Source organism: Protopterus annectens, chromosome 13.part0 (assembly GCF_019279795.1).
Source record: "Protopterus annectens isolate FY-2018-M chromosome 13.part0, PAN1.0, whole genome shotgun sequence".
NCBI classification, from domain to species: Eukaryota; Metazoa; Chordata; order Ceratodontiformes; family Protopteridae; genus Protopterus; species Protopterus annectens.
The window spans coordinates 1,343,025,237-1,343,039,348 of record NC_056747.1 but is presented as its reverse complement, the minus strand read 5'-3'; the positions used below and the strand labels follow the sequence as shown (position 1 = coordinate 1,343,039,348).

At 42.3% G+C, this 14,112-nt stretch overlaps 1 protein-coding gene across 2 annotated transcripts in view; it reads left to right on the top strand.

Moving 5' to 3' along the window:
* The window catches only part of LOC122788292 (verrucotoxin subunit beta-like), a 574,742-nt gene that overhangs the window by 142,887 nt on the left and 417,743 nt on the right, over positions 1-14,112 (top strand). The gene's annotated exons all lie outside the window — the stretch shown is intronic.

The following is a 14,112-nucleotide window of genomic DNA, read 5'->3' as shown; positions in this document are numbered from 1 at the left end:
AAAATGAGGTTGCCTCTTAAAATATGGAACTGTATGTTGCCTTTTTGCACTTATTTTTCAGTATTAATGTTCTGTAGAAATTATTTCAGTAAGTCTATGATTTCCCTATACTGTTTGAAGAAAATACAATTTGATGGAGCACACAATGGTAGACTGGGGGTAAATGGCATAACTTTGTGCTTGTTTACAAAGCTGTTAAGTATCAGAGGTGTCTACTTCTATCAGTTGCATTGCTGCACACATATGTCTCTTTAAATGGGCGTAAATGCGTTTGGATGGATTGGGTGAGCTGGGCTGGTCTGAGTTGGACTAGTTTATTTGTGCATCTACAACGTGCACCTCATCTACGTTGCCGTGTGTTTTACCATTGGCGTAGTAGCTATGCGTTTCTGCCACTGCTAATAACAATGACTGAAACAGCCTAGCACTTCTCCCTACTAGGAAGCACTATCACTATACATACAGACTGGGTCCCCATATCCAGCTGTTTGCCTTTTTAACTTGCTTCTCATTAGCAGGTGACTGCCTCTTAACCAATCTGTGGTACTGAGATGCTAATTGCAGCCAAGCCTGCTGATTTGCAGTATAATCAGCCAATGACATGCAACCACTGAACAAGATATAATGCCTACATGTAGATTAGAAGCCCTTTCTGATATGCTGTGCTGGACATTACTGGGCTTAAGAGATTATGTCATCACAGAGGGTAGGTCTGCAGCAGACACCTTTACATAGCGATATGTATGCTACAAGCTACATCTGCTACTGCAGGTAATAGGCATAGGCACAAGTGTGAACATTTTGGAGGACAACTAGCTGTAGGAGTAACTGACGGAGGTGTCAGCCATGTTGTAGAGGCAGAGCCAGAGTGACGGTACCCCTTCCACTCAAATTAAGGCATTAGGGAATGGTATCACTAACAGAGTACAAGGCAACATGTTTGTTGTTTCCTTGAGCAACACAGGGGGTAAATATAACATGAAATCAACCATTTGGGCAACTGTCAGGCCATGTGTTGCAGTCTTCTACTCATTTGGAACATGCATGCTGGCAGTCCTTGTTACTAGCAGGGGCATCATATGTGTATGTTAGTTGTGCAGCTGTGCTAATCTGTAATGTGATTATGAAAGGATTGGGTGTGACACTCTGATATTAGTGGGCCTCATTTCTATCACCTAATTTAAAATCCTGTGTGAATGCATATTAATGCATGACCTGACACTTCATGCACTTATAGTATTGCTATAGGGAATATGAGAAGTGTATCCCTATCTTCATGCTCGTGACTTCCATCAGTGAAAAACAGACATTTCATTTGGAAATGCATTTTGTGGATAAAGAGTGTATAACTCGGTCATTAATTGCTGACTTCATAATAATGCAATTTAAATGCTACACACCACTGGATTTGAACCCAGGACTGTGTGTGGCAAAACTTACTGTTTGCACAGCTACTCAGTCACTGTTACAGCAAGTGTATTTATCAAGATATAAGTGCACACATACAGGCTGTGACATACTTTTTTACATACATCATTATGTGAATAGCTTTATATGGATGTATTTCTTCACCAGAGTCCCAGCTGAGCGTGTATGTTGTCATTATTGGTGTATTTCTAAATGTTGCTGGTAAACGTGGACATTTACCTGCTATTAGAGACCTCACTAACAGCCATTATTCCATGTCTGGCTCTCTAGTGGTGCGCCAGACTCCAAGTTACACTCCCATTTTTTCCATTACTCATTAAGCAAGTGTGCACGGCATGGCATGATACACAGCTCTGCTTAAACTCGATGAATGACTGCAACTTGCACTTACTATATTTTGCTTAAACCACCTGTTTTACTTAACAGCTGTCTGGCGTGGCATGCTGTTGCAGGGATTTACAGGTGCAATGGTCTTGGGTTTGAACTAGGAGACAGGTGTTTATTTTATACATGTTTATTATCATTTAAAACACATTTATCAATATAGCTTCATTTAACTAAGCAATCCTGAGTGATGTGCTGCATTCTGCAACATTATGCAAAACATTTTTAAACAAAAGAAAAATGGAGAGATAGGAAAGTGGGGAAATGGGGTGCAAGTGGGGGGGCATAGTGAAAGGCAGGCAGGTATGTGCAGGAAGGGTGTGGGAAAGAGCCAGAGCTATCAAAAGATTACCTCAGATTCAAGGCAGGCTCGAGACACTTCCAATTCTCTGTACTGCCATTTGGCTTATCTATGCGCCCAGAGTTTTACCAAATGCCTGGCTCCAGTAGTAGCTTACTGCAGACTTCAGGGGATTCAGATTTACCCCTATCTGGACGACTGTCTAATTCAGGCAGACAGCAAAGACCTTTTACTTCAACACCTGCATTTTGTTCTACGTCTTCTCCTACTACTGGGATTCTCAGTGAACACAAAAAAGTCACATTTGATTCCTTCTCAATGAATGACCTTCTTGGGAGCTCTTCTAGACACAAGTTTACAGATGGCCTTCCTTACTCCAGAAAAACAGTTACAGCTGGCTTCAATCTTCAAGACCTTGGCAACATTGACTCAGCTCACTGCAAGGAAATTCGTGCAGGCTTTGGGCTACATGGCCTCTTGCATCCTGTTGATTCCAAATGCGAGGCTTCACATGAGGAAACTTCAATGGTACCTAAAGAGTGTATGGTCTCAGCATTGCCACAGTCTGGATACAATGATTCCACTGATTCCCTGCCTCCAGAAGGAATTCCTTTGGTGGTCCAGGGCGTGTGTTTTAAACGAAGGGAAGCCCTTTCGTCTTCCTCAACCTACTCAGATCATAACCACGGACGCCTCTGATTATGCTTGGGGAGCTCATTTTCTAGACAAATGCCAGCAGGGTTCTTGGACAAACAAACAAACACCTTCTATGGCACATCAACTTGAAAGAAATGTTAGCAGTCCAAAATGCTCTTCTAGCCTTCCAGACTCTTTTGAAGCCAGGACCTCTGCTAATTCAAACAGACAATACCACAGTCATGTGGTACATAAACAAGCAAGGGGGCTCTCACTCTTACCCCCTTTGCAGACTTGCCATGACCTTATGGGACACTGCCCTAAATTTGAATCTGGATCTTCAGGCACAGTTCATTCCAGGAAATCAGAATCTCTTGGCAGACAGCCTAAGCAGAAACATTTTGGATCCTCACAAATGGATGTTGGACCCCCAACTTATTCAGCAAGATAACTGCAGTTTGGGGCTGTCCTCAGATAGATCTGTTTGCATCCCATCTCAACCATCAGTTGCCTCTCTTTTGCACCAGGTCCTTCCACAAGACAGCTTGGAAAGTGGATGCCCTGCCCTTCAGCTGGAGGAATCTTTCGGGATATGCCTTCCCTCCTCTTCCTCTTCTGCCTCGGGTATTGCTAAAGATAAAGCTGGACAAACCCAGACTGATCATTTTGATAACTCCGAATTGGCCTCGTCAGTTTTGGTACCCTACTCTACTGCACCTTTGCTTGGAACCCCCTTGGGAGTCTTCCTCTGACCCATTCTCTACTGTCCCAGCATCAGGGTCAGGTATTTCACTCTCAAATCAAGACTCTCTGCCTGGCAGCTTGGCTCATCAAAGGCAATTGATTCCTTCTTCTCTTCCTAAACAAGTTTTGGATATTCTTTTGGAAGCTAGGCTTCCTAGTACAAGGAAATCTTATGCTTCTAAATGGAAAAGATTTTGTATTTGGATGCAGGATCGTGGCTCTGATCCTTTAATACCTGATATCTCATCTATTTTACTTTATCTGTCAGACCTTTTGATTAAAGGTCTTTCCTTTTCTTCCATTAAAATTCATGCCTCTGCTATTTCGGCTCATTTCAATTGTGATCCTCCCATTTTTTCCCACCAGCTGGTTAGACAATTTCTGAGAGGAGCTAAGAATTTAAGACGACCTAGATCTCCTCCTGTCCCTCCTTGGGATCTCAACTATGTCTTGGAAAAGCTTACTTTGCCTCCTTTTGAGCCTGCTGCCTCTGCGGATATTTAGTTCTTATCCTGGAAGACAGCTATCTTGTTGGCCTTGACTTCTGCCAGAAGGGTGTCTGAGTTGCAAGCCCTCATGGCTGTGGAACCATACCTCATCTTCCATCAGGACAGAGTTTCCTTGAGGACCAATCCTACGTTTATGCCTAAGGTAGTTTCTAGAGTGGCTCTAAATCAGACTATTCACCTTCCTACCTTTTTCCCAAAACCCCAAAATAAGGGGGAAAGGATTTTGCATTCATTGGACGACACAGGCAACCACGCTTTTACCTGGACAAAACTAAAGATTTCAGAAAATCAGATCAATTGCTTATCTCATTTGCTTCCAGTTCTCTAGGTAAAGCTATTTCTAAGCAAACTATTTCCAAATGGATTGCTCATGGAATAAGATATTGTTACTCTTTTTATGGAAAACAGATTCCGGGTACTGTCAGGACTCATTCTACTAGAGCAGCTGCTACTTCAGCAGCCTTCCTCAGAGGAGTTCCTACCAAGGACATTCTGGAGGCTGCTACTTGGAGCTCTGTGCATACCTTTTCCAAGCACTATAACCTCCCTTTGTACTCTAAGTCTAGGGCAGGCTTTGCCTCTGCTGTTTTGCAGGGTCTTCTAGCTGCTCCTTCTTCTTCATAACCTCCTCCCGTGTTCTCAGCTTTGGGATTCTACCCTACAGTTATGACTGCAACAGTGAAACACGAAGAACATAGTACAGTTGTGTATACCTACCATAAAATGTAGATGTTCGAGTGTCTTCACTGTTGCAGTCGGTGTTTCCCTCCCTCCAGACCCCTCTCTTGTTTCTTTTTTGCTTACTTTGTTTCCTTTCCAACAACCTTTCTGGTGTATTTGTGTTTCCCTTGGGACACCTTTTGGTTTTATGGGGGCTTCTGACATCAGGGGCAAGAAAGGCTGGAGAAGATGGCGTCGGCTATCAGCTTTATACCCATGCGTTCTGACGTCAGGGTTCTTGCTGATACAGCCGACGCCGAACCCAGACTTTGATATTCTGTCCGACCTCGGGCTGCCTGCCGGCAGGAGTACCCTACAGTTATGACTGCAACAGTGAAGATACTCTAACATCTACATTTATGGTAGGTATACACAACTGTACTTTCCTGACACAGATCCTGCAGTACCCTAACCATTTCTACTTGACCCTCTGTGGCAGTGACCTGTGCCTGAACTATGTCAAAGTATGTCTGTTGCTAGGCAGCCAAGGCTTTGCATGTCTGTGGAGCTAACTAGGAAAGACATCTTCACCATATGCCACTTTTTGCAGGCATGGCAGTGGTTTGCATCCTCATCAAGGTGTTTAGGCTGCTGACATGAAACTGTTTTGAGCTACATGGTGTCCCCTTCCCTCTACTCATGTCCTGGTTTTGCTGAGTGTTTCAGCTCATGTCAAGGCAAGTGGAGTTATCCATCTGATGTGGTACCTGGCCAGTACACTTTGCAACTTTGTGGCACTGCCCTTTAGATGGATCTTGAATTTGAGAGTTATGACATCATCACAGCAGCCATTATGCTGTTGGCATTATCTTGCTGTGCTAAATCACAAGAAATGGTTTGTTTTTGGTGTTGATCCTGTGAAGAAATATGTGGTGATACATTTACTGAGACCTGTGACTGGTGTAATTAATGACTTATTCAGGAAAAATATATTGGTCACACTTACCATACAGTGAGTGCTGAGTTTGTGGCACAGCTTACATGGTCATGCCGCCTTATGATGACAAATGTTATGGGGTTATATTTACATGGGTGTCATGAGTAGTGCTCACAGCATATAATAGCAAAAGTATCTGTCTACTAACCTTCCACACTGAATGACTGCAGTTGCTGTAGTGCTCTGGAAGTAACTGGTGTCAACACCAACTCTGAGTATTTCAGCAGCATCCCCCTCAGCATTAAAGTCAACACTCTTGTAGGCTGGAGTATGGAAGGGCCACCACTAGTAGAGTATGGAAGGACCACCACCAGTAATGCCACTGGCAATCATATTCTGCCTAATATTTGCCCAGACATGTCCCGCCAAGTCATTAACTCTTTTCCTACACTGTGCCGAAGTGTGATCCCTTTCCCAGCAATGTTTATATCAGTCTGACTCCATAAGATTCTGATACTTTTCTAACATTATCTCTCCTGTGTGATGTCCCCTTCTGCTGCATCATCCTGTCCTGTGTAGTTCCTAAAGTGATAACATCACATTTGCCATCGTTACATAATTCTTTCAGGAAATGTTGTCCCTAACTGGCACTGCCCTACAGAAATAGAGACGTGTGATAGAAATACATCTTGCTGCAATAATTCTGTTTACCCATAATGCCTGTGTTGTATTTTCACTTGCTGCAGTACTGACAAAAATAGATGCATACATTAGGTGTGAGGGTATGTCAGGGAGCAGGTTAATGTGTGTAATAAAGTCCAAGTCACCTTGTAGTGACCATTAAACAATTCTTTGCCAATGATATTGGCAAAAGCCAGCACTGGCTCCATGCAGTATTCCACACTATGAAATTTATAATGGCTTTTGGGTCTTACAGCTAAAAAAATGAGGTTGCACTTAAAATATGGAACTGTATGTTGCCTTTTTGCACTTATTTTTCAGTATTAATGTTCTGTAGAAATTATTTCAGTAAGTCTATGATTTCCCTATACTGTTTGAAGAAAATACAATTTGACGGAGCACACAATGGTAGACTGAGGGTAAATGGCATAACTTTGTGCTTGTTTACAAAGCTGTTAAGTGTCAGAGGTGTCTACTTCTATCAGTTGCATTGCTGCACACATATGCCTCTCTAAATGGGCGTAAATGCGTTTGGATGGATTGGGTGAGCTGGGCTGGTCTGAGCTGGACTAGTTTATTTGTGCATCTACAACGTGCACCTCATTTACGTTGCCGTGTGTTTTACCATTGGCGTAGTAGCTATGTGTTTCTGCCACTGCTAATAAAAATGACTGAAACAGCCTAGCACTTCTCCCTACTAGGAAGCACTATCACTATACATACAGACTGGGTCCCCATATCCAGCTGTTTGCCTTTTTAACTTGCTTCTCATTAGCAGGTGACTGCCTCTTAACCAATCTGTGGTACTGAGATGCTAATTGCAGCCAAGCCTGCTGATTTGCAGTATAATCAGCCAATGACATGCAACCACTGAACAAGATATAATGCCTACATGTAGATTAGAAGCCCTTTCTGATATGCTGTGCTGGACATTACTGGGCTTAAGAGATTATGTCATCACAGAGGGAAGGTCTGCAGCAGACACCTTTACATAGAGATATGTATGCTACAAGCTACATCTGTTGCTGCAGGTAATAGGCATAGGCACAAGTGTGAACATTTTGGAGGACAACTAGCTGTAGGAGTAACTGACGGAGGTGTCAGCCATGTTGTAGAGGCAGAGCCAGAGTGACGGTACCCCTTCCACTCAAATTAAGGCATTAGGGAATGGTATCACTAACAGAGTACAAGGCAACATGTTTGTTTCCTTGAGCAACACAGGGGGTAAATATAACATGAAATCAACCATTTGGGCAACTGTCAGGCCATGTGTTACAGTCTTCTACTCATTTGGAACATGTATGCTGGCAGTCCTTGTTACTAGCAGAGACATCGTATGTGTATGTTAGTTGTGCAGCTGTGCTAATCTGTAATGTGATTATGAAAGGATTGGGTGTGACACTCTGATATTAGTGGGTCTCATTTCTATCACCTAATTTAAAATCCTGTGTGAATGCATATTAATGCATGACCTGACACTTCATGCACTTATAGTATTGCTATAGGGAATATGAGAAGTGTATCCCTATCTTCATGCTCGTGACTTCCATCAGTGAAAAACAGACATTTCATTTGGAAATGCATTTTGTGGATAAAGAGTGTATGACTCGGTCATTAATTGCTGACTTCATAATAATGCAATTTAAATGCTACACACCACTGGATTTGAACCCAGGACTGTGTGTGCCAAAACTTACTGTTTGCACAGCTACTCAGTCACTGTTACAACAAGTGTATTTATCAAGATATAAGTGGACACATACAGGCTGTGACATACGTTTTTACATACATCATTATGTGAATAGCTTTATATGGATGTATTTCTTCACCAGAGTCCCAGCTGAGCGTGTATGTTGTCATTATTGGTGTATTTCTAAATGTTGCTGGTAAACGTGGACATTTACCTGCTATTAGAGAACTCACTAACAGCCATTATTCCGTGTCTGGCTCTCTAGTGGTGCGCCAGACTCCAAGTTACACTCCCATTTTTTCCATTACTCATTAAGCAAGTGTGCGCGGCATGGCATGATACACAACTCTGCTTAAACTCGATGAATGACTGCAACTTGCACTTACTATATTTTGCTTAAACCACCTGTTTTACTTAACAGCTGTCTGGCGTGGCATGCTGTTGCAGGGATTTACAGGTGCAATGGTCTTGGGTTTGAACTAGGAGACAGGTGTTTATTTTATACATGTTTATTATCATTTAAAACACATTTATCAATATAGCTTAATTTAACTGAGCAATCCTGAGTGATTTGCTGCATTCTGCAAGGTCATGCAAAACATTTTTAAACAAAAGAAAAATGGAGAGATAGGAAAGTGGGGAAATGGGGTGCAAGTGGGGGGGGGCATAGTGAAAGGCAGGCAGGTATGTGCAGGAAGGGTGTGGGAAAGAGCCAGAGCTATCCATTTCTTGTACAACAACAACTGTGCACTTTGACAGAATTTGTGGATGAATTTGGACTCTCACCTCCAGAGAGGGATGAAGGCAACATAAGTGCATTGTCAAGCCAGTTGGACAAATTACATGTGTCTAGTGGACACGTGCAAAATGGAGAGCTATGTATGGGACAGTATTTTTGGGGATAGGTGCCCATTTTTTTAAGGTGAGTGGAATGTTGGGGAAGGGACATAGGCATGTGTGGGGGAGGTAAGTTAGGTAGGTGAGGAAGGTTTTGCAGACTGACAGGACAGCAGACAAGGGTGGTGTATGACACAAGAGGGGGTGAACACCTTGGATGGGGAGGGTATTGTGGAATCGCAGTCTCATGTGCCTCCACAATGTAGCAGTGTGACTCAAGTCCTCACCCATGGGACTGTCAACATTGCACTGTTATTGCTGCGGGGGTGGCAGTGGTGGAGGCTGGGCTCCAGGGCGAGCCTGCCCCACCTGAGTGGTCAGCATGCTCTCCTTCTAGTTCTGGTGGTGTCCAAACCCACAGTACATGATCCTGTGCACCAAACCTGGCAGTTCATCACGGGTGACAATTTCTCTTCTACCACCGCTCCCAGAGGGGCGACGAGCCTCATCCTGAGGGGTAGAACTATCTGATGCAGCAGGTAGTGCAGGGGCAGCAGAGGGGGCACCACCAGGCTAGGTCCCAGACATGGGCCCCAGTGCCACAGTCGGAGGAGGCAAGGTAGGTGGTCACCTGGACCTGGCCTACCATGATGCACTGCAGCAAATTAGTTATAACAATAAGTTAAGGTTAGTAATAACCAAACCAATGTTAGTATTAACATAATGGAGCATAATATTGATTAATCCAAATACATGTTAAGCTATATTTTGTAGAAAACAACATTAAATAATATAACAGTAAGTATGTTAACAGCAAGCCAGTATGAAATAACCCATAAGGCTAACAAAACAATTTAACAGAATATATTAATATTAAATCATAATAATAAATAACATTAATAAATCAAAGAAGATAAAGGGTGGGGAGAGAGATAAAAACATACCATTAATGACATCACAGATGATATTCCTAAAAAGACTGCTAGTACATAATTCTACAGGTGCGCAGTGTCAATTGTGAGTACAGTGACTGCAATTCTTCTGTAGATGATGTACCACGTACATACCTCTCAAGCTGTTAACATGGGACAGTGTGGGCCAATCACTAACAAATGCAGGTACACAACTACATGGAACTGTTTTACATAATGTGCACATACATGACTACAAACGTGTTCTGTGAAAGGATTTGAAAATACATTGCAGTCCAGGTAATCATTTATCTGCTAATAATGGACCAGACAGATTGGATGGTTGTATTTACATTACAAAAAATTGTAACAGTTGAGAGGTATGTTTGTGTACATTAAGTAGACTAGACAGCCATCATGTCTTAGTTGGCAGTCATGGGAATAGAACCCAGGAGCTGTGACTGCAGGAGACACCTGCAAATAATGTAACAAATAACTGCAGCAACTTAGAACAGACATGCAATGAATACAGCCCTACTGCAAGTATTTAGCTACATTTAATTGTGACACTACAATCCTGCTTTGCACTTTATTTTATTGGTATTGCTGCTAAATATCTGTGAATTATACACACGACATGATCTCTGCCCATAAAGTGGGCTGCCTTTTCCACATACTTTTTTCCTGGAGTGGGAGAAAAAGACAGCATGATGTGACTGGAAGTGGCCTGGAGACAGCTTTGAACTGTACTGTGGGTTGTGCAATACATTTATCAGGCAATTACTTTTGCATTCCACAGTTATAGAAAGCATCCTGATGAACAACCTCGTAGTATGGTATAGAAGCTGCTCTACCTCTGAGCGCAAATCCCTCCAGAGAGTGGTGAAGACAGCCGACAGGATCATTAAGACCACCTTACCACCTATCCATGACTTGTACTTATCCAGATGTCTCAGCAGATCCAGAGGAGTAATTAAAGACTGCACTCATCCTGCTTACAGACTGTTCCTGCATCTGTCATCCGGAAAACGCTTCCAAAGCATACATTGCAGAACTACTAGATTCAGGAACAGCTTCTTCCCGGATGTCATCAGGCTGTGGAACTCTAATAACCACTACACTCCATGATGTCCAACTGGGTCAGTAGTATCTGTCTCAACTTGTGCAAGAACCTGGTTACCAGTCTCACCCAATACTTAGTGCAATATTCACCATTACTGTAACTTATAGGCCATCTCAGGCAGTAGCAGTGCAGTAAAATATCTCTTCTTTCAGTGCAATACATGAAAATTCATAAATTAACCATAGTCCAATACTCTAAGGTCCATAGTGCAATACTGTTCACAGTGCAATACTCAATGTCTCTCTCTGTGCAAGGATCAATGCAGTGTCTTAACCAAGTACCTGTGCAATACTAAAGTCTCATACAAGTAAGTGTTCAGTTCAAAAAGTGTTAAAATGTGTTTCTAATTATGTGCAATATTAGTCTGTCTACCTGCATGCCTGTGATGTAATAGCTAGGTGTTACATGTGTAAATGTCTGTGAAAACAGTCTATATATTGTCTGCACATTCAGTCTAGAGATACGGAATTTTGTTCAGCTTTTACACTTGTGTGATTTCTGAATGACAAAGTTTACTTTGACTTTTGACTTTGACTTATTGCAGTTTAACAGTCGACTGCAGCAACATTACAATAGACATGCAATGCATACAGCTTTACTGCAATTATGTCATGACACCACATTCCTGCTTTACACCTTATTGCTTACTGTTATTGGTATTGTTTATTAGCTATTGTTTATTGTACTACAGCTTGTTTGTTTATTTATTGCACTACAGTTATAAAATGTCCGTACTTACCACACTCACGGCACATCCTTATCGGGCACCCAGCATGAGATTGCATGTTGTGAGTCCTCTCAGCTGCAGCTGTTGGAAGAGAAGCACACCATTATGCATAATACTTTTGTACAGATTCAGCTTGTATTTTAGTAAAGTAGTTGCAGAAATACTTACATATGTGTGGGGCATGTCCATCCCTGGTGTCTTGGACCCAGGTGTCCAAAGTTGCCCTCTTCCATCGCTTCATGTCATCATAGTGGTGAACATACTGCTCACCAGTGCAGGGGATACCAGTAGCACTGGTAAGAGTCCTGGTCAATGGATTCCAGGCCTCAGCCTTACATTCTGAACCCTGATAATCACCCTGTAACACCCTATGTTCATAATTCTGTACCAGGAGCCCAACAAACACTCTGGACTCCTGCACACCCCACCTCTGCACCTGAAAGTGTGTACCGTCTTCAATGCTGCCTGGCATACCAACATGTAGTAAAACTGCAACAAATTTTGCAGAATTCCCACCTATTGGCCTTATAGACTGTTTTCCTGCCCTTGCACTTCATACTGCTACATTCAAAAATGTGCCGCGTTGCTTAGTATCATGCAAACCTGCTTAGCATCATGTAAACTCATACAGCTGTGGTTTTTAGCGAAGCATAGCAACACACAAACTGTACTAGGCATTAACCATGTTTAAGCAGTGGTTAGCAGAGCACAGCTCTTACAAATGTAACAACGTCATTTTTAAATTAAGCAAAACATTCACTTACATTACAAAAAAGGTATGACTGCTAGGGACTCGAACCCATGACCTACTAAGCTTTAGGCCTTGATTCTACCCATTTAGCTACTTGGATATTATGTAAATTAGTATACCTTCACATATAGCTTCATAGGTGTGTACTAGGCCAATGGTGCTGGAGCCTTTATAAGCCTAGCCCATAGAACTACCCTGGTGTCATGCCGTCGTTAGTTGCTGGTACCTCTATCAAGTAGCACCACTGGAGTGATCCCCGGGATGAACATTCTATTTCCCATACGCTCATCAAGATTTCTCTTGAAAAGGGCCAATGAAGTGCTCTGCTTGACACGTATGGGATGTCTATTCCAGAACATGGGCAGTCTCTGGGTTATGAACCTGTCCCTCCAGCATGTTTTGTTGATTATGGTAATGAGGTTGAGCTCCCTGGAGCATGTGGTACTACTAAGCTACCTGTTAATGTTGCTAAGCACCATGCCACAGCATGCAGATCGCTTAAACATAACTAGAAATAAATAATTAATCATATATGGTTTCTATTTTTATACGTCTGGCAGGTGTCAGGTCTGTATGTGTAAGCATACCTTGGCTTTGCTACACTCTGTGCCATGCCATGCAAACGGGCAGTTAATAAAAGTAAAAACAGATATAATAATTAATTGCATGTGGTTTCTATTTTTAGATATCTAGCAGGTGTCAGCTGTGTAGATGTAAGTGCATCTCAGCACTGCTGCACTCCATGCCACACCACACAAACGGGCATTAAAAAAATTAGGAAATGAAAAGGGTCCGTCACATTGTAGAACGTCATATGGTCGACACCATATGATCGAACTTAGGAAATGAAAAGGGTCCGTCACACTGTAGAACGTCATATGGTCGACACCATGTGATCGAACTTAGGAAATGAAAAGGGTCCGTCACACTGTAGAACGTCATATGGTCGACACCATATGATCGAACTTAGGAAATGAAAAGGGTCCGTCACACTGTAGAACGTCATATGGTCGACACCATATGATCGAACTTAGGAAATGAAAAGGGTCTGTCACACTGTAGAACGTCATATGGTCGACACCATATGATCGAACTTTTAACAGTTCGAAAATTTCAACGGAGCTCTCTGCACAGCACAGAATGGGAAGATTTCCCTTTTCTGCACTATAGTGCGATCTTGGAGTTGGTATGTTTAAAGAGCGGGGGTGTTAGGGGTGCAGGGAGGCTTGCCCCCCTACTAGAACTGGTCAGGTAGGTTTTTTCTTTGGTTTATTTTTTTTATTACATTTTCGAACTTTTAAAAGTTATATCAAATGGTGTCAACCATATGACGTTCGACCTTTTAAAAGTTCGATTATGTAATATAGAAAAAAGAAACCTCAGTCAGCACCTGACACCCTTGTCTGTGAGGGACACAGGTGGAAACTATGTGACAAATTTGTGGATTCATAGGATCATAGGAGGTTACTAGGCTAATGTCTAAGAGTTCGATCATATGGTGTCGACCATATGATGTTCGAACTTTTAAAAGCTCGATTATGTAATATAGACACAATTAAAACAGTAATTATTCAGTCATACACATAACAACACTAGCAAGATACATTACAGGGATTCTTACCCTGTACATAACATCTGTTGAAGACTTCCCTGGACAATCCACATCCACAGGACACTACACTACTGTTACACAGATTCAATATCCATGTTACTGTGATCTGTGTCGGCAGTGCGCCATGATAAATATGCACTGGTACATTCCATGGAGCCTACACAGATTTTATTGAATCCTG